At 42.9% G+C, this 23,072-nt stretch overlaps 1 protein-coding gene and 1 non-coding gene across 3 annotated transcripts in view; one reads left to right on the top strand and one right to left on the bottom strand.

Annotated features, from left to right (window-relative positions):
- Positions 1-23,072, top strand: part of LOC117206348 (protein vestigial) — a 76,786-nt gene that overhangs the window by 19,803 nt on the left and 33,911 nt on the right. The gene's annotated exons all lie outside the window — the stretch shown is intronic.
- Positions 15,474-15,555, bottom strand: Trnas-uga. Its single transcript has one exon. It is a non-coding gene; the product is annotated as a tRNA-Ser (tRNA).

Here is a 23,072-nt window from a genome sequence, read left to right as displayed (position 1 = left end):
ATCTCTATCGTATAATGATAATAATGGAACAACGATAGCCATTCGAACGTCTCGTGGAATCGTTTGGCGGATCGGCACGATCCCTTTGACGCGAGAAAAGCGAACAATGCGAGTAGTCGCGAGATCTCTCGACCATTATAGACGAAGGGAAGGCTCCCGGAAGTGTGGCGAGATCGAATCGATAGCGAATAACCTGTTGCTAGCGGAGGACAAAGGAGAGTCGGATTGAGCAGCGGGAGAGGGGAAAAAAAGTAGAGTCAACGGGTATCAGGAAGCCGAGGAAGCCTTCGAACTGGCACCGGAGCCACGATCTAGGACGATTTCAATACTGGATCGTTTCAATGCCGCGCGCAAACAATTGCTGGCGGCGACCTCGATCGGGAAATGTCGATGAAAAATGCATCGGTTATCGAGAACAGCGTAGAGGTAACGTCTGACACCGATTCCGCAATCTCGATAGGGATTCTTTGAAATAAGGATATTGCGAAGTAATCGTCTCGAGTATTCGATCAGCTTCGTAATTGCGAGCTAAGATTATTTTGTCGTTGTGGAAGTTCGATAATGGCGAAACTCGATCGTACGTTTAACAATGTCTATGCATTTTTACCGAAATAACGGTATATTATGAATTCTTTCGCGAGTTCGTCGCAATGTTTTCCGTGCGATTATCTACCGTTTGTTCGGATAACGGTGTCGTACCAGTTGTCAGCGAGGTTGGTAGTTATTTTGAAACGAGTGCAAATCTAGCGAAGCGTGAAAAGCCAAATCGCTGACAATTCTTGATTAATTCTCGAAAACGGCCGGGCGACAAATTTTTGGCTGGACACGATTCATCGGTCGTTCGCCAAATTCTTCACGTGCTTCGGCCGCTGTTCGCTCGAAATTCACCGACAACGTACCGTAAGAGAGTCGTTGCCGAAATAACGACGTCCGCGCTGTCAACGATTCTGTCGCCTAAAAATCTCTGTTATGTCGTCTCGCGTGTAAAAGAATTTGATCTAATTGTGAAACAATTTTGTTTCCATTCTAGGTGAATACTCGTTAGAAACTCGAACGATACATACGTAGATACGTACTCTGTATCGTTACTGTTATCGTTTAACGATTCAATTCTTAACCAATGCACCTGATGTATTTCACCTTACAAGAAGCCGCATAGTATCGAAATAATTTATTTTATATTGCCTTCGTGGAGAAACACCAGCACATTTAAGAATGAGCGATCGTGTCGGGCTCAGGACGCAGAGCAATTAATTAGGAATTGTTTCTACGATATCGTGAATCTGATCTGGATGTAAAGGGGCGACCATCGTTCAGTCGGAATCTCTTTGATACGTCAGCTGTCGTGCAGGACCAGTTCTACTGGACGAGTCTTTGCCTACCAGTTCAAATAATATTCTTCTGCGTAGCGCGTGTCATTGCGCGGTGGTTGGTAGATCGTTTCAAAATTAATAAAGTCGATTCGGTCTCTACTTGAATCGTCAATTAAAACACCATCAGAAATCAGCGAGGAAATTAATTAAAGACGATGTCTTCCCCCGGGAAAAGAAAACGGATGACCGATCGTTTTAGCTTCATTAGTCGTACACACGTATATTTAAACAACAACAAATAAACGAAAAAGCTCATCTTTCATCGGTATATTGATTTACTAAGTGTTTTAAATTAAAGCGTAAAATATTCATACGCGTGACAGATGTATGTAACGTGCAATAATTACGAAATTTCTTTCGTTACACAATGCCCTCTGAAAATCTTGTCCATCGGAATTTCGTTTTTATTTCGCTTGCGTAGACGCTTGCACGTTTACGCTATTTTCCTCGCTTCGCGCTACGTCTCGTACAGCCGTGCGTCGAACTGCGAGTCGACAGGCAGCCGCGATGTTGGATTTCTTTCGTGAAACCCGGTTTCCATCGATATCGATTCTCGCGATGATCACGTCACACGCGAAAAGATTCCGCGGCGGCAAAAACGCGTTTCGATCGGTGGATTCCGAGAGATGAGCATACTCGTGGAAGTTGTCGCGCGATCCGCCACCCCTAATACCTCTAGAAACGAGCTAAAAACCGCGGCGCGGCGGCGCGGTATAACGAGGACGTCGTTGCAACAATCCGGCGGCAAAAAGAGCAGCAAAGGGGCCCAGGGAAACAGCGAAGAAGCGGAGGAGGGGGCAGTTAATTGCAGCGAGAGATGCACTTCACGGTCGCGGTACGTTATTTACGACTAGCTCGGTTTCCATGGCCGCTTTCCAGCGTGCGGTTTGCACGCTCATTTGCAGCGGCAGAACTCGCGGCGAACGCGACCGACTGTCCAACGTCGGCTAAACGCGCCTAATTCCTCATCGATATCGAAAGAACGGAGTGCAGGGTATGCGTGGTAAGTGGCGAATTAATAAACGCCGTCCAAAGCTCGTAAGAGCCAGGCAGCAGTCCTCTCGACGTACCCGGAGGACTTGTGCGGTAGCACACCGATAAGCCTCCATTACTGAAATACCGACTGTTTAACCCCGCGGAACTCCATGGTCCCTGTGCAATTCCTCTGGCTCTCCCTCTATGTACATCCCTCTTTCTCTATCATCCTTAAAGCCTGTGCAACTTCCCTCCAACCGCATCTTGTGTTTCTTCCTCGCTCGCGTCCCTGCCGCCTCTGCGTCCTTCGTATCCGAGCTTTATCTGTTTCTCTTGTAAAACGTCTCCACGCGGTAGCGTAAAGCCGCTCGCCTGGCATCCGATTAATTAATGGCCCGCGGAAAAGTCGGGAAAGTTATTAACCCTTCCGTTGGCCGGTATCTCAGGCTACCAGATTGCGGTCCGGCAAGAGCAGATCCAGAGAGAACCGCGGGAGCGAAAGAACCGCTTTCTTTTCCCTGCCTTTTCCATGATTTATTCTTGGACGTAGCCGACCAGCCTGGGTCCATGGAATCCGCCGGTGTGCTTTTCGCGCGAAAATACTTGGCCGCCGAGGTTCCAGCCTTTTTTCCATTCTCTTTCGACGCGGAGGATTCTTTTTCCGCCGGACCAAGCCGAACGGCTTACCTCCTTTCTGTCTTCCGAGGCGGACGCGGATCGCGCATCTGGCATCGCGCTGGTTCCCGCTTCCGTGGAATTCTCACGTGGCTGACTCGATAACGTCGGATACTTCTGTGCGTTTCGTGTCGCATTCGGTTTGATAATGGGACGAACGAGAATGTCGCGCAGTTGTTAACCGACAAATTAGGATTGCCGGCGATACAAGATTTTCTTAGAAACTTGCAAGATTTTTCGTTAAGCAACGACATAGATACATAAATAATTTATTTATCTACGTCTGTTGTACGGACCATGTATCAGGAGTAAAACTTACGTCGGTAAATTCTTCGTCCTCTCGTGCAATCCTCTAATTGTAAGTTATGCGAATTTGTCGAAGAATTTTATAATTCGAGCTGCTTCGTTCTCTGAATACAGGATAGCCTCGATAGATCGATCGATCGAACGGACAATCGTGGAAAAACATTTGAAAGTCGGTCCTTAATTTGCCTCGCTTTCGCTCGTTCACTGCAAAATTACGAGCGTACACCCTTGGTTCGCTCGAGCTTTCGCCAATTAGAAATAAGACGCAAGCAATAATACTGTCAACTTATTTGATTCTTTGTCTTAGTTACAGTTTATCGACTAGCCTGGTCATATGACTGCAATTCTTATTAAAGACAGTTTTCATTTGCAGCGAGAAACTAGTTTGAGAAACGAGCGTCGTGCGATTATTCGTGCAACGTGATTATTCTGTATTCGCGATACTCGTTATCGTTTCAAAGAAAATTAATTGGTAATTGTAATCGGGAAGCGAGTAAATTTATTTGAAAGCCGAATAACTGTCTGTCGATATTTCTATAATTAATTTATTCTTTTTAAAATAAAAGGAGCGTACGAAGGTTTATTAATAGCCGCTGTCCAGGCTAGGCTTAATTAAATGTCAGTCTCTCATAAACAGAACTCGAAATATTGCCTATCGTCGGACTCCATAAACGAGTATACTCCCTCGGGTTCCGCACAGGGTCGCATAATCTGTATACCGCGTTAAAATTCTTATCATACATTCCACATCCACAACGGTCCTGCATACGGTTTTATCACCGTCGTCTGAAAAATAAACTCGAAACATCGTTTCTTTTCGTTTAATCGCCAACAGTGTAAAGAAAGCAAATTCGATGCGCCAGAATCGAAAGACAAGAATATACAGTTACGTAATTAGAACGACTACGACGATTTGGAGGGGTAAGCTTATGCGAAGAGAGATTAAAATTACTATCTCGATCTTCGCGTAAAGAAACCGTATTCGAGGAGACTTCGTTGATATCTATTTCCGCTACCTGTCCACTCGTTTTTGTCCCCAACTGCTAGTACCTCAATTTCAAACTTATGGAAACTGTCCGCGAATAAACCGTCGTTATTTAGCCCCGACGTGGCACCAAAGTCTGAAAGCCTCCCCTGGTTACGCCATTGCATATCTGCCTGTCGCGGGTGCATCAGCATGCACACTATTGCACACGCTCGCAACCGTGGCTGGTTGCGACGTGTAGGCTGTCCAGCAGGTATGATTTGTCGCATCGCCGGCCAGCTGCTGCCCTCGTGTTCTCCCGGACTTTCCGAAGAAACCCATTTAGCCCGGCAAAAATATTTCTATCGGGCTGGTCCGTGGCTCGCGCGCCTCGTGTGCGACGCGCAATAAGCGGTGTGCACCACGAGCACGTTCCATCCGGTCCCGCGAAAAAATCATGCGCGCGTCCCATGCGCGTCCTTCGTCTTTTTGCCGGTCGATGATGCATGCGCGCGTACGATGGATTGATAGGGAACCCGTTGCTCCCGCTGCATTATCGACTTGGCGAATATGGTAATAGCCATAAAGGGAGAAACGAAGAGAAAACGGTGAATTGAGTTGGTTTCTGATTGTTAGGATTCTGTTTCTTCGAACGTACCGCTTTTTTCATTCCTATCGTCGGATTGAAACGATTAAAACGAAGCCAATTTATTACGACACCACACCACACGGAATTTCCAGTCTTGCAATACGAATTACAGCAACAAATTGGATCCCACGGCCGAAAGGGGTTAATAAATCGACCACGCGTCACTTTTCCCTAAATATACTTTTCTTTGAAAATAAATAAATTCGAAGGAGGCATTGTTCCACGCAACTTGCGCAAACACACTCCGCTGCCACGGCTATGAATCAAGCTGTCAATTCACCTGGACCGATCCGTTGGATAAAAAGAATTTCTCGAAGCAGCGTTGGCCGTGCGTCACGGATCGTCGCTCGGAAACGCAGTTTCTCTCGAATTCGCTAAGAATAACGGGCTTGTTCGGAATCGTTCGGTCCCATCGATGGCCGGTCTGTTGTCCCGCGGTGACAGCTCATCCTCCGAAAGTGATTTATACCGACATCGCTACTTACTGGTTAACTTATGGTGTTTACCAATTCAATTAGAGGTACGCTGTGGCTCTCTCAGGGCGAGATACATTTGTTTCAACATTAATTTACCGAAACGCCCCGCTGTCATAACAAAACTATAATAAACCGTCGGTCGGTTTGGCTCTCGGCCAGGGAGGGACCAACCGCTTTTTGAGGGTTCATAAAATTCGTCCGAAACGTTTCGAACGACGTCATTGTTTCCTCGTCGCTACTTCCATCCGATGCCAGTTATAAATCTCGAGCTGATAATGCAGTCGCTTCGTTCATTTTCACACGATCGAACCTGTTTCGCGTTTCGAAAACGTTTTACCAAGTTGTTGTGAGATCCTCTCGATGGATTTATAGAGTTTGTCCTAAGGGTTGGAATATCGCAGTTTTCTAGATCGAAAATTGCTTTTGTAATGGACGCGTGATTTACAGACAGAATAAATTTGTGCTTTTAAATTTTATCCTGGGTTTTTAATACGATAGAGATTCAGTATTTTTATCGATTCTCGTCTGTAACTGTAGCTTGCGGTTTTTTCCAAACTATTCTTTTCAACGATATTGTTAAGAATTCTTCGTTGAGCGTTAAATCAAGTTGGAAACTTTCACGCGTACCCTATACCGCTCACCGGATCTTGAAAATTAAATGAAGGAAAATCGGCTCAGTTTCCATCTGAAATTCGATTTTTATCCTACCCGACAGATCGTTACTTAATTCGCGTAGAACCGAATTAGCGCGCCACCGTTCGTCAGATTTAGAGCGAAGCGCCGTTGTTATTTTTCCAGCGCGAGTCGCACGAGCGGGGCAAAGCGCGTCGTGCCGGGAATGTCGAGAAAAACGAAAGAAAACGCGCGAAAGCACGCGGCGATTTTCGACTCGGCGCTAAAGCACAATGCCTGCGAATTCTTCGCGGGTACGACGCCGACGAGCGCTCAGCGTCTCTATATTTACGAGCGAGAAAGTGACTGGTCCGGTTGCTCGACTGATTCACCATCGAGATACGGGTTAAATTCGATTGTTCCTTCGTTCTATCGTCACCTGTCTAATTTAACGCGTTTCTTGTTAGGCTGATCTTTGACGACTTTGCGTTCGACGCCAGTAGAACTGGCTGCGCAACAGCGAACACTCGTTGAGAGAAACGAGCGTGATACGGAAGAGAGATACCGAAAATTCGCAACACCAAATCTACTTAACGAAAGTATAAGAATTCGCGTAAAATATGCGAAGGTTTCTCACACCCGGCCATGTTGTCAACGCGTTGAATCAAAGTTCCATTCGATCTTATCAACGACGATCACATTTCAAAGACACTTTTCCAACATTTATCAGCATAATCTGGCAAGAAATCCAGCTACTCTTTCCACCTACTCCCCTCTACCGTCTCTTTTTTCTCTACCGCAAGTCACAGTGAAATAGATTCGTTAGAAAGAAAGGCAAAGAGCTGCGTGTCTAACGGTCGCGCGCCTCGCTACCCGGAGAAACGGATCTCCTTATTTTTCTTGCGCGGCCCCGTAACCGGCGCAGAAAGTATAAGTTATAGCGACGAGAGTGAACTCTCGCTGTAAAATATATACAGCGGGCAGTGGTCATTAAGAGAGTCATTTGTAAGCAGTTGTAACCGCGCGTCGAGTGCTTTACGATAGCCGAGCTGTATTTTATGCCGACAAGAGGTCCACGTCGGTAACGCGAGCTCATAATGAGACTAGCTTTTATAGAGTCGAATGGTTTTTCTCGGGTTTCCCGTGTACACGGCCCGAAAGTCACGTCGATCGGTTCGATCGAGACCGGAAGCCGCAAGAACCCGTCTCCGTCTTGATAGAAGCGTGTCGATTTTCCAGACGTTGCGGGGGATCTACGAACGCCGGAGAAAGTTCCACGACTTCCACCCTGTGGCTCACGAACTTTCATGAATACCGGTATCTCCTTTCTCATTGTTAGTTCTTTATTCTATCTTCCATTCGGATGGTAACTTCAGAATCAGAGATTCTTTTTTTTTTTTTTTGCTATGAATGTATTCCATAAAGTAGGTATTTACGGTAACTGGAAAAACGTATGTGCTCGTATTTTTCAATTAAGCGTCTCGTTTCATCATCATTCGCTACGACGACAGTGTAACGATCGCTTAGAACCTCTATATAAAATATATGGTAATATGTTTTAATCTTCGTTTATAAAACAACAAGTAAACTATGTACGTACTTCTTTAACATTTTGACATTTCATATTTCAAGAAAAAAATCTATACAGAAATACGTATTATTAATACTAAAAATGGAAAGAATTTTCTTCTTGTAACGCGTTAACAAACTCAACGCGTAACAATTATCGACTCTAATTAATAGAACTGCTATTACCATGATTATTCTCATCGTTACAAAAAGAAAAAGAAAGAAAAGAAACGAGTTCTCGAATGTCCCTGCGGGTAAAATCGAATCAAGGCCTCATTAGGCAAGCAACGAAAGGAACGGGGCGCGACAAAAACGATTCGTCGACGAAACGTTGACACCGCTGTTACGCAACGGTGTAAATCGGCACGAGCGACACCGCGTGCTTCCTCATTAACCGGCGCGAAAGTAAATCGCGAAACGGCCAGCCAGACGACGATTTATAAGGAATTTCGGGATTCGAGATTAGAAGAGATGCCGTTGCAGCCGATGAATCACTCGGAGTTCGCGGGCTGCGATTCCTGGCATTCAAAAGAGGCGTTAAGTGATTAAACGACTAGTTGTCATCGGTGACATTAACATATTGCGTTCCCCGCGGCCGGAGTTAATGACTTGTATCCAAACTACCGGCTGTCATGTAGAAAAGAATTATATATGACGGGGACGACAGTGGAAAGTGATCTTTCTGGCTGTGAACGAGATAAGAGATAGAACTGAATCTTTGCCGAGCACGATGCGCTTTGGGCACATCCGCGCAGCGTTTATCTGTCCTCCGTTTTGCGCTTCTTGTTCTACGTGTTCAATATTTCTTTGTTAATTTTAAATATATTTTTAATACATCAATCGAATGATACAACGAAAAAGAAGAGAATATTCGTAATAAAAAAAAAAAAAAGATTTATTATCGATTTATTTCTATTTATAATCGATTACGAAGAAATTTTCAAGAAGCGAAGAACGGAACAGCATAAAGAGAAAATAAGAAAGAATAACGAAGAAGGAAGAGTGTAACGAAGAAACAGGTAAAAAGAGGACAAAAGAGAAGGATGAACGTAGAACGGAAGAGGTCCTTGTGGACGAGAATCGACCTTCGAAACACGGAGAAAGCTCTCCACGTAAAGATCCACGGATAACAGGATATAAATGAGTCTTCGAGAGGTCCGAGGGCAAATATAGACCAGCGTGTTAGCAAGAGGTAGTGGCCTGAAATGGGACCGAATGGCACCAGTATGGAAATGCGATCGGCTTTTAAACGTCGAACCGCGCTCAGCTATGTTAATTCCGTACGTGTTACTCGAGGTGTAGCTTCTGTTTATCTTCGAATCTATCCAATGTAGCTTAACGAACGCCGAAGACCACCTACGTATAACCAAAGTCTAGCTGCTATTTTTCTATCCAAGTTGTACAGTTTTTTTCACGGATAAACCCGTGACGATCGTTTTACCGAAGATATTAGATCGATAGGAAAGCTTTTTCGAAGATTTTCATAAATTCCAGCAATCCACTAATTGAGATGCACGTATATTTTAATTGTTGAAACATGGAACATTAAGAGGCGGATAATATATCTGGAAATATCAACTGCTGTTGAAATTTTAATCGATTTGATTGTTCTGCAATACAAACGCATCTATGATTTCAAAGGTACTCGATGTCGATGTATTTTTTCATGATCAACGTATGTTAATTACAAATCAGACGAAAGTAGAGTTCATTAACGTAGTTTAATCCGATATTATCGATCGATAGTTACTTTGATACGCAAATTAATATATTTTCCACAAAGTTCTACGTACGAGAGAAATCTTTTTGGTTGCGGCATGGCGAAGATGACAATAGCAAGATATAATATTTTTATGGAAATAGGAAGTCTGACGTTTAAAATTGGTTAAAATATTCTCTCTTATGAAACAATGTTTCGATTCTAAAACGTAATGATCGGTGTAAGACGTAGGATTGCTATCGCAAATATATTTATTGTTTTCTGCGTCTTGGATTTCTCACGTTACGAACCATGTGAATCGAGATCTTCGTAAACGAAGTTGTTACGATTAATAATTCTAACTCTTTTCACAGGAAGATCGTATCGCGCGTCGTAAGATAATTAACAAATTGAACATCCGTAAGTATTCTATATCTTAATGAAACAATTAAATTTATCTATGACAGTAAAACTTTGTAACAAGGTTTCCTAATATTAATGTTCCTCGTCAAATCTACGACAAAAATCTAATTGAAAGTCGTCAACTGTATGTTCGTACTTATTCCCAGGTTCGCTTAATTTCATGAAATTTGCCCTGTTCTCTCTTTTTTCTTTCCTATACCCGCGATGATAAAACGCAAATTCATCGCATCCTATTAGAGCTCTCGTAGCGGGAACCATTCGAATTGCAAAGAATTAAATTCACCATGGAATATGAACGGCAAATAAAAACACCCCCTGCTTTGCCAATTACGTACATATATGCACAGTTCGAGTTGGTCCGAGTAAAATATCACTCGCGTGACTGTTGAACGTATACGTACATTACAAGTATTCACGTACGTATGCGAGTTGTACAGGAGGGAATCTCAGTGCGTATCAATTCCAGGGATAATACACGTGTGAAATTTCTTAGAGATCTTTGTGCTCTCCGTTGTCACACGTATTTAGGCCTTTTCTTTTATTTTCTGCTCTTGCGAATGAACGCTCGATCGGAATCGCTCTGTAGACAAAATCAACGGCGATGATAAGACGCACGATAGTTCGAGAAACCGTTTGAAACGAAAGCCGAGTACAAAAGGGGTGTTTGGTGAATGGTGAAAGATTCTCCATCAGATATCCATTTACCTTTAATCGTAATAGTTAAACTTGAATGAAAATATGGTAGGAAAACATGTCAAAAGCGATTGAAAAGTAGGAAATATATTTTATTCAGGCTATTCCTGAAATTTCTTGAAGCAAAGATGCTCGCGGCGGGGTTCTTCGAATTCCACGAAGGCGCTGTTGCTTCTAAAGCCGAGATGTTCGCGTTGATTAAGCGACGACACAAACGAACCGATCGATCGAAGGGAAACTTCGTAGTCGAGATTCGAGATCGCGGAAGGCGAGAAGCCTGTATGAACTTAATTTGATAGAGGCCGTGGCGTCTGCATAAAACGAGCTAATATAGAGCAGAGCCTCCCTCGAGCCAGACATTTTGCACGGTTCTCTAGTTTCCCGGGGTTAATAAAGACACCTTTGTGCGTGCCGCGGCAGAGGCATACACGTTCGCTTCTCTCGAACCGTCTGCACTCTGGCATCGCGATTAAGGGATCGTGCGTGATCATCGTTTCAATTGAGAACATCACCTGTGAAGTGGTTCTCTCGAATTTGACGCAAATCTTCCGTGAACCGTGCGCGCGTCATTCGCCAGCAAAGTAATTCAGAGATACGCTTGGTCGGATTATAAATGCTTATAACGTGAAATTGTAAAACTCACTGGAGAAACAGTGGAACTCCTCGAGCAAGAAATTCGAGAACCGTCGGAACAACTTGGAAAGTAATCGTAAAGAACGACGAACAATTTGCAGTTGGCTGAACCATTTTAAATATCTGAAACTGGAATTTTCATATCTACGCAGAGAAATGTACTAAATCACGAATTAGGCTGCTGTACAAATCTTTGTAAATGCCACTAATATTTTTCCAACGCACAAAGTTATTGTTTCCTTCCACGAATAACAGGAATCGCCGTGATCGTTGTTCCGTAAATGTCTGTCGATGAAATCAAAGCAACAGAACGTCGGGAAAGTTGAGCGATCCTCTAGCGATGCAGCTCGATGATCAAAGGGGTGTCGTGAAAAAGCGAGGTTTCGGGGCGACGGTGCCAGCATCTGTTTTTCATTGGACCGGCAGCTAGCCGCGAATTCTTCGCGTTTTCGTCATTTCGTTTGGCGAATCCCGTCGGCGAAGGAAGATTCCGAAAGCTCGTCGAGAATGTCCTCTCATTAATAAAAGCGCGACGCGACACGTTATCGAGACGGTCAAACAGATGCGTTCACCTCGCGTCGCTTGCCAAAGCTGGCCAGAACTCGAGACTTCCGTGGAATGCACGAATCCGGCATACTTTCATCAATTTCTCGTGTCTGATGAGGCCACGCGCAGCTATTTCATTGACGACTCGAGCGGATAAGCTTTAACTGGCGAACCGAGCATCGACATGGAAGCATCGTTATCGCCAACTACGATAACGCGTTCATCGATGTTGGTGAAGACGCCAGCGCTCGTTGAGTGTACGTCGAATCTCGCTGGTCCGAGTTGCGATATCGGCGATCCCTTCGTTCGTGTTCTCTTTCTATAGCAAAATTGACGGAAGAAATTGTGACTTGAAGCTACGTGTCCTAAGTCGAACGAAGAAAGGTCAATGAACTTTTTAATTTTGTGTAGCTTCGTATAAAGAGAGAAGCGGCAGGAGATTGTTACACATAATCACGTGCTTAGAAGTTATACGTTGTAATAACAAATTTTCGTTCTAAAATTAAACGTTCAAAGAAAAGATACCAAATGTAAAATAAAATATTTGGAAGAAAGATCTTAGCTGTAAAATTAGATACACTGGAGTACGATAAATAAAGGTTATTAAGGAAGTAAACAATGGACCTTGCGGGCAAAGTTCATGAAAGAAGATCGCGTAAATTGTACGGGCAGCTAATTTTTAAACAAAGCCTTAATTTCGTAGCTTCATAATATCGTTGCTTACCGGTTATTACTCGTCGGGATAATAAATGATTATTACGTGGAGGAGGAAGGAGGAGAAGTTGGGGGATGGAGTCGAAGCAGGGTCGAAGAAGAATTCTTTGATGTTTTCTCGCTCGACCTGCTTCAAGCGGAGCGACAAATTCTCCGATATTCGAGCGATGAAAAGGTCCTTGTTGCGGGGTTTCTTCACGGTTTTCATTGTAATATGTGCGGATTAGAGTATGGTGAATTAACGCAGAATGATCGATGCTTGTCGCGTTCTTGGAAACAATTTTTTATTAATTATACATTTATTAAAGCAAATTAATTCACGTATATAGTTTCTACATGTACAATTAAAAACTGTTGCTATAAAGGAGACGTTAATTACAGAATGAAAAGAATATTTGTGCACAGCCAAGATGTAGCGATTGTTAGTCGTCGATAAGATTTTACGCGGTTCGAATTAAGTACGAAGCGTGTAACACGCGAGAGCAGCGCGTGCCTCGCTTCGCATAGAGTTAGCGGTGATAAGACCTCTTTATCAAGGTTAAATAGCGTGTAAATGGAAACGGCAAGTTACACAATTAGAGTAGCTTTAGATAAGTATGACGGACGGAATTTTAAAAATATAAATTCAATGGTTAAAGAAAAACAATGGTCTGCGTTCGCGTAAACATCTGGACCAAAGACATTCGTTTCTTATCACACCGATACGTTTAACCATATTTTCATTGAGAAACACACGAGAAAAGTAAATAAAACATATTTCATCGAAAAGAAGCCAGTGTGCTGATATTTGCGAAAGGTAGTGCGAGTGTTGTACAAGTTGCTATGGGTGGAAAGAAGCGAAAGAAGCGAAAGAAGACGTCAACGGGCGCAACAAAGGCAGGCGGAAGATCGGATCGAAGGGGAATCGAGATAATTCCATTTCAGTACATCACACACGGCGGAACGGTGTTGAATCGGAAACGGGGAATCCACATCGACGATCGCGATCGTCAGGCGTGCACGGTCGCCGCTTACTTATTTCTTCGCAAATATGCCGGGCTAGCGTTCTCCTGCTTGATGAGTGCGCAAAGAGGATAACGAAGGCCGTAAACCTTTCCAGTGGCTCTGCATGCGATTTCTGATTCGCTTCCACGATCGACTAAACGACCGGGCGACGTCTTATTTGCGCTTTCGCATCCTTTTCGTCTTTACTCTCTCTCTCTCTCTCTCTCTCTCTCTCTCTCTCTCTCTGTTTCTTGCATCGTTTTCTTTTTCTTCTTGCTCGATGCTCGACACGGTACATTTGTCCTCGACCGTACAATGGTTCACCGCGATTTCCGCGATAGCCGACAGCTTTACGGTCACCTCGTCTCAGAAGAAAACGTATGCTAATTCGTCGACGGGTCTGATTTCTCGCGCTTTAAAGGTCTGAGATAGGACGGTGGCTTTTGATGTGGATCTACGTTATTAAAGTTAAATTATTGCCACTTCTTACACTTACATTAACGCGTTTCCATTTGTACAAGTAATTTCAAGAGTTTCGCAATCATCGCGATGGTAATTAAATTACTCGTATTGCGCCAAATGGCACAGTCTGTCGTCTCTGATTAACAAATCCTTCAATTTCTTATTATCAAGATCTTATAACAGGTTTCTTTAAAAATACCTCCTACAGATAGTTTCATAATTATTTAATTGTAAGACATTTATCTTTGCGCCAAGAGAGTGGATTTGCGCAACGTTTGCGAAATCGTGCGAAAAACAAAGTTGATTAATTAGTTAGGTTTATGGGAAAACCTATATATTTTTACGCACTCGCTCTGACATCCTTCGCGACAAGTATAATTGTGAAACGTTGATAAGCAAATTGCGATATACATGCATAAATATCGGGCAAATAGAATTTGTTCGTTTCGAGAAATAATTTTATTTACGTAAAACGTGTAAAAAAAGCGAAAAGTAAAACTTCCTGACAAGAAGCAGCTGGCTTCGACCAATCTGGAACAAGCACTGCTTAATTTTACCCCGAAGCGAGCGATTTTTATTCACGAGGCGGAGCGCGCTTCCGGTCTGGTCGCGGCTTTCTGTCTGCTGCCGTTTCCGGCAGCGGAGAACAACTCTCCCGGAGGAAATAATTTCATCAAAAAGTCGCGTCGAGCGTGGAAGAAAGCCGCGCTCGGCCATGCTTCTGCAGTTCGCGCAAGCGCGTTTTACGCCGCCGTAATTGCGAGAGGCATAATTGCAGTCCCCTTTGTTTCTTCAATTACGCGAGTTTTATAAACGAGCGACGCGAGAGAAACGCGAGGGGACCGTCGAGGAATTTTTATGAAATGGCTTCTGTTCTCGGCGGCGTTGTCATCGCTTGCCCGTGGACTCCACCTACGCAGCCACCACCGAAAAACGAGGGTGTCCTCCGTAATTTTTCTCGCGTTTGTTCGCGATATTTCGATAATTTTCCTTCTTCACGTTTATATCATTTTGCATGTTTTTACAGAGAAATTTCGTAAACGTAATAGGTTCTGTACGAAAGTTCGATGTTCCTGATCAAGTTAGAATTAAATCTATCGTAGTTAAATGTATCTACGTGTATGTCCAGTAGGAATGAAATTTTTACTAAAACTACCTCTTTAAAAATACATTCGTGATACTCATTTTACAATTCTGTTACAAACTTTAAACGTTGCAGACGTCGTCGCTCGTAGAAGTGACTTATCTTTCGCAATGCATCAACGTCGACGTAGGTTTTATCGGGTCCTGCGTGCCCTTTGCAAATTATTATCGCTATCATCGAATCTCGGCTGAACGTAACGCTCATTGCGTAGGTGCGATGACGAATTACAACTTCCTAATCTCTATTCAAATCTGCATACTTCATACTTCCGAGCAGTCGTTATACTCGCGGAAGCCACGCTTCGGAAACCTTTTCTTCTCCGCTTCATTTACAATCGTAGCTGATGCAAAATAAATGTTACAAAAGTGACAAATGAACGTTGGAAATACGCGAGTTAAACTCTATACAGTGTAAGCTTCGAGAGAGTAAATGCGGTCATAGTATATCTCTGTAGTCGTTTGAGATCGATTTTTTTTTTTTAAATATTGTATTGATAATAATTGAAAAATAATACGTATATGATATTTTAGCATCCTATGCTTGTGTAAAAATGATTTAAAAGAAAAAAAAAATTTTCGCTGCGGACAGGATTCGAACCTGTGCGGGTAGTACCCAATGGATTTCAAGTCCATCTCCTTAACCGCTCGGACACCGCAGCTCTGTTCAATGGCTTGTTACATACGGTACGAATGGTGAATAGAACGCAAAGAATCGTTTGTAAATATTTTACTACAGATAAAAGATAGATTAACGTAACAATATAATAATAATATAGTAATATAATGAGGTAATAAAAGTAGATATTAGGAATTACGCATTACATTGCGTAACAAACGTAAACAGATTGTATTAAAGAACGAAATATTGTATAAAGCAAACAGATAGAAGAAATTCTTATCATCGTGACGAAATAACACTATCGAAATATTTCGTAGCCTAGAAAAATCAGTAATTCTACAAATCCGAAACACTGTAACGCTTTTCGTTACAATTTTCACCAGAAATAGTTAATTCTTTGCTTTCGCCGCCAATTGAAGAAGGAACCGCAAAATCACACGATTGCCAACGTGTTAATTAAGCTTCAATTAATAGAGTCCAGTAAGTTTCTTTCACGACGCCACTGCTACTTGGGTAAGAATTTCAATTAGCCGAGGAAACGATCGAACTAAGACAATTACAAGGGAACAGGGTCGCATTTCCGGGTTTTAACGAATGAACTGCAGATTAATTAAACTCGCTTCTCTCTCCTTCTTTCCTGCAAGGTTCTGAGGAAAGCGGCACATTGCGACCGTATTAACGATAATTGAGTCATCTCACGGTTGTTTAATTGCGATCGTTAACAGAATGATATCGAGCTTCGTGTGTAGCCTTGGTCTTAAAGTGAAAAGGAAAAAGAGAAATTGTGATTTTCACGACCGTTATTCTCGACTCGTGTCGCTCGCAATTAACCATTTTCAAGGATGATAAGAAAGGACATGCAGGAACATCAATGAACGTTTAATGTAACCGTTAATTGCCAGATATAGCGACGTTACTCTTTTTAACGTGTCGTATTCGTTGTAACATCTCAGTAATGCTTATATATCTTTATTTGATAATTTACAAAATAACATTGCTTAATGTCCACCTACATCGAAGATTTTTTTCCAGTTGTTTCGCGAATATTCGTAAAATTTACTGTTCATCGTTTCAGTTTTTTCAATTTGCATCTTAATTCGTATTTAGTTTGATTTCTAGTTGAATATTTCTCGTTCTGTGATCATGGATCGAAGATCGGTCTTTCGCTTGTGACATAAAATATCATTTTTATTCTCTTTCGTTTTCACCTCGTTATTCTTGGGCATTAATAACATAAATTTTTAACTTAAACTATTAATCTTATCTTTATGGACGTCGAACAATTGGGAACATGGTTAATTTGTAAAAAAGGTCTTTAATTTATAAGACTTCGTTCGATATAACCCGATCTCTTCGCTTATTTACATTTCTGCATCGCGATAACTCCAAAAAAATTACCCACTCTTTCACAAACAAAGCTATATACACACGTATACGAAGTTCTTCTTACGTCCCAGCCCCCGATTCTGCAATATCATTGCGCGTTCACTTATAACAACATTAAGCTCATTAATATCATCAACAGAAGCAATAAATTTCCTCGTGACCATACTGCAATTCGCCGACTGAGAAAGTCACGATCCTATTTGTCGTGTGACTTTTCCTCGTTCAGAAGGATCGAGGTGAAAAAAGAGGAACTTTTCCTCGTCTCTATCGAAAGCAAGGAAAGACGCAATGAAAACTCGTTTCGGACCTGCATTCAGAAAACCAAGGCCGTGTATTCCCTAGCGACTAGCGGACGAAATATCAAAGGTTTTCGCGGATCATTTTTCATTCCCATAATCGGTCGTCTCATCTCGAGCAGCTCGTGACACTGCACTAACTGACAGTGACGAATCGACAGTTGTTGAGTCAACCCTTGAGACACTGACTGAGACTGGTGTCTCTGTCCCACGCGTTTCGTGACTAATGAAAACGTAGCGTCCTTTCGAATCCGACGAATTGTACTCCGACTCGATCCGACTTTATTCGTTGTACCGTGAGAAGTTTCAGATCGCTATCAATGGTCAGTTTAGAAATGGAAAGTTCGATCATCGAACTATCGTGCAACGTTTACTCTTGCGAATGATTATGGCTGTATCTAATAAGTAAAAGTTGTTTCATAATTTTTGGAAAAATGTGTCGGGGATTGTCTGACATTGGAAGATTTTGTACTTTTAGTTAATTTTCTGTCTGTAATTTAGAAAAAAAACTTGATAAGAACAACGAAGAAAAATTAGAAAATTATTAAGAAGGTAAAGAATAGTTACTTCTCTCTGTTGCGTTACGCAACATTAGCTTTATCCTTCCTTTCTCTATTTACGAAACTACAATGGTATTTGTTATTAATATCTATAAGACTTGTAAAACGTCAATAGCATTAGATATACGTCATAATTGCTGAAAGGCTTTACACAAATGGTAAATACGCTGTGCCAGTCATTTTATCAATTCACGTCACATGGTGCGTAGATAAGAATGCAAGAATATTAGCATCGATTCATTAGTCACTCGGTCTAGAAGGAATTAAATTGCATAATATCTCTGCATAATTATATATTTTTTCTCTTTGTTTAACCTACGTCTTTAGTATTCGCTTTCTAAACTTTGAATTTTACAATGTTACTCGTAAAAAGGTCGTGGAATGTCAATTTGTTAGCACTATAATTTTTAATTCTCAATTTTTATAGCGTAAGTAATCAAAAACAAGGTTAATAAAATCACACGTATACCTATCTAATGGCAGAATCAACGCTATCGTGTTTTCTTTCATTCAATAAGCATTCCAAGCAGTTGCAACTTTTAATTACGTATAGGTAACTGTGGGACCAACTTTCTTTACGGATACGCGAGACCTGGCAATCGGAAACCGCGAGCAAGATTCATAATTATGGGAGGGAATTAATGCAATTGCAACTGGTCAGTCACACGCTGACGATTACGTGCGCGCTTAAATGGCGACACGGGAAGTTTCGTTCGGATAAAAACCGTGGCCCTTCACCTGTCTCATAAACGAGCCGAGTGGCTTTCGCGTACCATACTGGTTTTGCACCTTGAGCATTGAAAAATGCACAGCGCGCCCGAGAAATCGGGAAAGTTAGAATTAGGTACATTTTGCACGAAGCGTTCCGCGTCGAACGTGCTTGACATACTTTTCCACGCAAACTTGCCAAACGCGAACCGAGACTTTCAAACATATAATACATCGATCTCTGACAGTTTGCGATTAAAGGATTATTTTGTTACTTGATTTTGTCATCTATTTTTGAAGTCAAATTTCCGAACAATCTGAAATCACGAGAAATTAACGGGTGTTTGTTTTTGTTAGAGAAAAGAACGAGAAGAACCTATTTTATTCACTTCGCAACTCGATACGATTAATTATAATTTTGATCATAGTTTCTAAACCTAGCCTGTTCCATGCTGGCAAAGGAACAAAACGAGTTTAATTCTACATCCTGTCTTTTCCCTTACATCCCAATTTCCACACTGACTTATCAGAAACCTGGTCGTTGAACGATCCATGGGAAGTTCAGTCTCGATAATTCTACTCGGCGTAGCGATAAGCATTCCCCGCGAAGTTTCCGTGCCTCCTCATCCACATAATCTATTCACCTCTGCTATACCTACTTCCATAGCCCGTAGAACGAAAAAAAAAACACTTATACATGAGTACGCGTAGACGTGGTGTACAATAAAAAGAAAAACTGTGGAGGGAAAACGGTTGAAAAAATGCAGCAAGAAGAAGGTAACTTCAATCTCGTTGGAATCCCTCTTCGTTCAGCCGTATCCAATATAGACGTTCCCCGGTAGGAGAGGAGGCAGCGACCGCGCCTCCGCGGAACGGATTTTCGAGTGATCGTCGCGCCGCAAGGTGGAATGCACCTGCTACGCGCGAACGATCTTGGTTCAAAGGTTAAGTAGAAAATGTCGTAGGTAGGCACGCGAGGGGGGCGAGGGGGAGGTGGTAGGAGGTCGGGAAGGGCGAAGACGAGGGCCGCAGGGCAGGAGGAGGCATCGCAGACCGAAGAGGCTACCGCGGCAGAAGCTAAGCGCATATTAAGGAGGCTCGTAAAATTATAAGCATTCCTAAGAATCTGGTAATACGTCGACGCGTGCATTATAGCTGCGTGGTGGATGTGTACACTAACGTGCGCGCGCGCGTTCGTGAACGTCCCTCAGAGACGCGGAGACTTGACCTCGACACACGAGTGTAACGCGTATGCGTGTAGGTGTAATTTATATTAACGATGCTAGAGCGACGTGGCGGCTCTTTGAAGATCCGTGATATCCCGGTGTCGCGGAAAACGTGGTGAGAATACTCTCATCATTCGAGAAAGGTCTCGCGGAAAGACAGCAGAAGAGCGTGCGCCGGCGGCGGCGGACCGTCTCTTGTCGGATCGACGTTGCGGCCCCCCGAGATATCGCGAATGCAACTATTTGCGACTCTCTTACGCCAAGCCATTAGAATTGAATTGAATAAGCTTTTCCTCGAGGGCCAGCTGAGAACGCCGACGAGACGCCTCTCACTTCGACCTTTTTTTCGCGGACTTGCTGCCGTCTCTATACGCGGCACCGACACGGTCGACTTTTCGAGATCTTGATCGAAGATTTGTAAATGGTGATCGAGCTTCTTCGACGACTTCTGGGAAACGGACTGAAATACGAATTGATTCGTTGAACGGGGAATTTGAACGGTTTCCTAATGCATAGGTTAAGGGAAGGATTAAGTTCGAGACTGTAACTTGCAGCGGTGTTATCAATTACCACGTCATTTTTGATAATTTGAAAATTGATTTTGCAAAAGGAATAACGTTTCCAAACGCTTCGATTAAAGTTTTATTTGAAAGAGGACGTTTCATCGTACGAACGTAACTTTGATTAACCAACGTAGTTTTAATTTTCCAAATGTAAGCAGAACGGTTTAGAACCAAATGCAGCAAGAAGTAGCGATTCATCGATCGGTAACATCTTTCAGCGTGGTTGTATTGAAAACAAAATAAGGAAGCTTCCGCCGCTATAGGGTCGGTGCCCCGTTCTACTCCATCGTAGGCAAATCTTTGAACGAGCGGATCGCGATTCACGTCCGTGGAAATTAATTACTCGTCGTGGCGGTAGCATTGACGAAGCGCAAGGGACGCTAGAATAGTTCCCAGAACCACGGAAGCCACGCGACTGTTCTTCCAGTAAACTGGTTTATTGTTATTTACGGTCGCCGACCGGACGCCATTAATCGCCGCAGGTGACTATTGTAGCAGCTGCTTCTCGTTACGTTTTGTCCGCCAGCAAAGACTTTGGGGCCTGCACGATAGATCCGCCATTTTCCAAACGAATTTGTTAAGCGAAATTTATGCGTTCATTGTGATCGTCCACTTTGCGTCGACTCGGCGATTGCTTCCGATTGTTTAGCCAATTGGAAGCGATATTTAGTACGCTAGATCCGATCACCGTAACCTGATATTTTCATGAATTATCGATCGAAGAATGCGAAACGTTAACGTTGCATGGAGTTCTTTGTTTCGTCGTATATTCTTGGTTAATGCGTTAAATGCAATTATCTTTTCGCGTTAATCAATTCCGTGTTTGCTACTTATACCAACAAACTGATCACACATCAGCCATTTTCTTTGGAAATTCGAAGAAAAAGGACAGGAACGTTAATATCGAGATTAAGGTGGAACACGAATGCGATTAAGACTTTTTAGAGCTAAAATGTAAGGCGATTGGTGTTAAAGACTTATTTCAAGCACTTTGAAGAATAATCTCGAATACAGTAATAACCGAATAGCACGTGTTCCACGATAACATCGGCGCAGCTGTGGATAGGAGAGCAGATTTGCGTGTCAAGATCAAACGGGAGGTTAGAATCAGAAGAACACGTTAATCACGTTTAACATCAAACACTAGGAAGGAACGGGGAAACAGCGCTATCCTTGATGGTAATTCATCACGCTGGATGACCCGTTGGATTACAGCGAAATGCACCAGAATCGGACCGCAAGCAGCTGTCCTTTTCATTCAACTAGTTGGCTTTGAGCTAGATTTACGGCGAAAATTTCTGCTTCTAACGTCGGACGCGGTTTACCTCTGCGAACGATCAATTTGTAAGATACAGTGTGATCGTATTTAATCGTGAAATGTACCCCAAGTGCATTTAATCGCAGTGGCGTTGAATGGTCGATTAAATACTAAGTTTTTAACCCGCTAACTGGACCGTCTACTAATTACAAGTTTCTACAGTCATTTGAAATTAGAAGCTAATCGAGCAGTTTAACACAGACGGATTTTAATTCTTGCCGAATACGAGCAAAACACGATACGATTTATTTTCAACAGAACGAAATAACCAGTGACCATCGTATTTTTGATCATTTACGTTTTAAAAATTCCATCAAATGTCGCAAATCGTTCGAAAGTTTTAAAACACAATGGGACTTTCTCGAACGCGACTCGACATCCATCCGCGTCTTACTTTTGTAACGCGCGTTCCTTATCGAAGTTAATTCTTCCATAACCACGTGAAACGCGCAACCTTTTCACCGTGCTTTCGAGGAAAAAGTCGAAACAAAAGACACGCAGGCGTGTCGACAGCGTGGTAAGACGGAAGTCCTGGCACGTCCGTTGAGAAGGACGAGCAACAGGGAGAAGTAACACGTCACGCGGATGCGATACGACGCTGCTTGGTGTTGGCAGATCGCGGAATTGCCGGGATGTGCGACAATTATCGGTACGGAATCGCCATATCTCACGCGTACCAGGCCAGGTTGCTTGTTCACGGTTGTGTGCACGCGCGTTTCTATACGCGTCCGCGCAAACTCGTGTCACAGCTCGGGGCAAGGTGTGCTGCAACGTTACATTCCTTGCCGCTGTTCCGTTTTTAGTCTAGGAACGCCATTCTTTGCGACACGCGCTAAAGGGGGCTACGCTTCGTGCCACTGCGTTCACCGGCCACCTCTGTTTTCTGAGGATCGCATTCCGATCGCCGTTGCCTCCTCGCTCTGACCACGTACGAACGATCGATCCTTCAATCGATACCTAACTCGATATTCGAGATCCAGCATCCTGATTCGATCATCCTTTCTCTTTCGTTTTTACAATTGTCCAACTCATCTTCTCGAATATGACGCGTTGAATTTATCGTCGTCCTATTAACGTTTTAATTCTTCTCTTTTTATACAGCTTAAGTAACAAATGTTATTTATTATTTATCGTTTCGAGAAAATAAAACAGGCGAATCTTAATATTTACGATCATATTACAAGTAGAGTTACCGGTTTCTTAACGAAGTAGATTATCGAGTAGCGTAATATTCGTTTAACATCGAACTTTCTTCGCTGTTCGCGATGTACATAGTAGGTAATCTCGTTTTTCTTTGCTCAAACCAATTATCATCTCATGAAAATCGCGCGGAAAGATTCCAGAACCGTGGCATCGACGTATCTTAATTCCCATTGACCGGTTAAACCTACTCCGTTCTACGGAATCTCCGTGTGACAGTAAAAGCGACCGGTCTCGCTCGTGGCTTGTACTCGCCGGTTTCTTAGCTCTGCGTAGCCGTTTCCAGAAGTCGGTGTAATA

Source organism: Bombus bifarius, unplaced genomic scaffold (assembly GCF_011952205.1).
Source record: "Bombus bifarius isolate JDL3187 unplaced genomic scaffold, Bbif_JDL3187 scf7180000008006, whole genome shotgun sequence".
Taxonomy (NCBI): Eukaryota; Metazoa; Arthropoda; class Insecta; order Hymenoptera; family Apidae; genus Bombus; species Bombus bifarius.
This window is presented reverse-complemented; position numbering and strand designations above follow the sequence as displayed.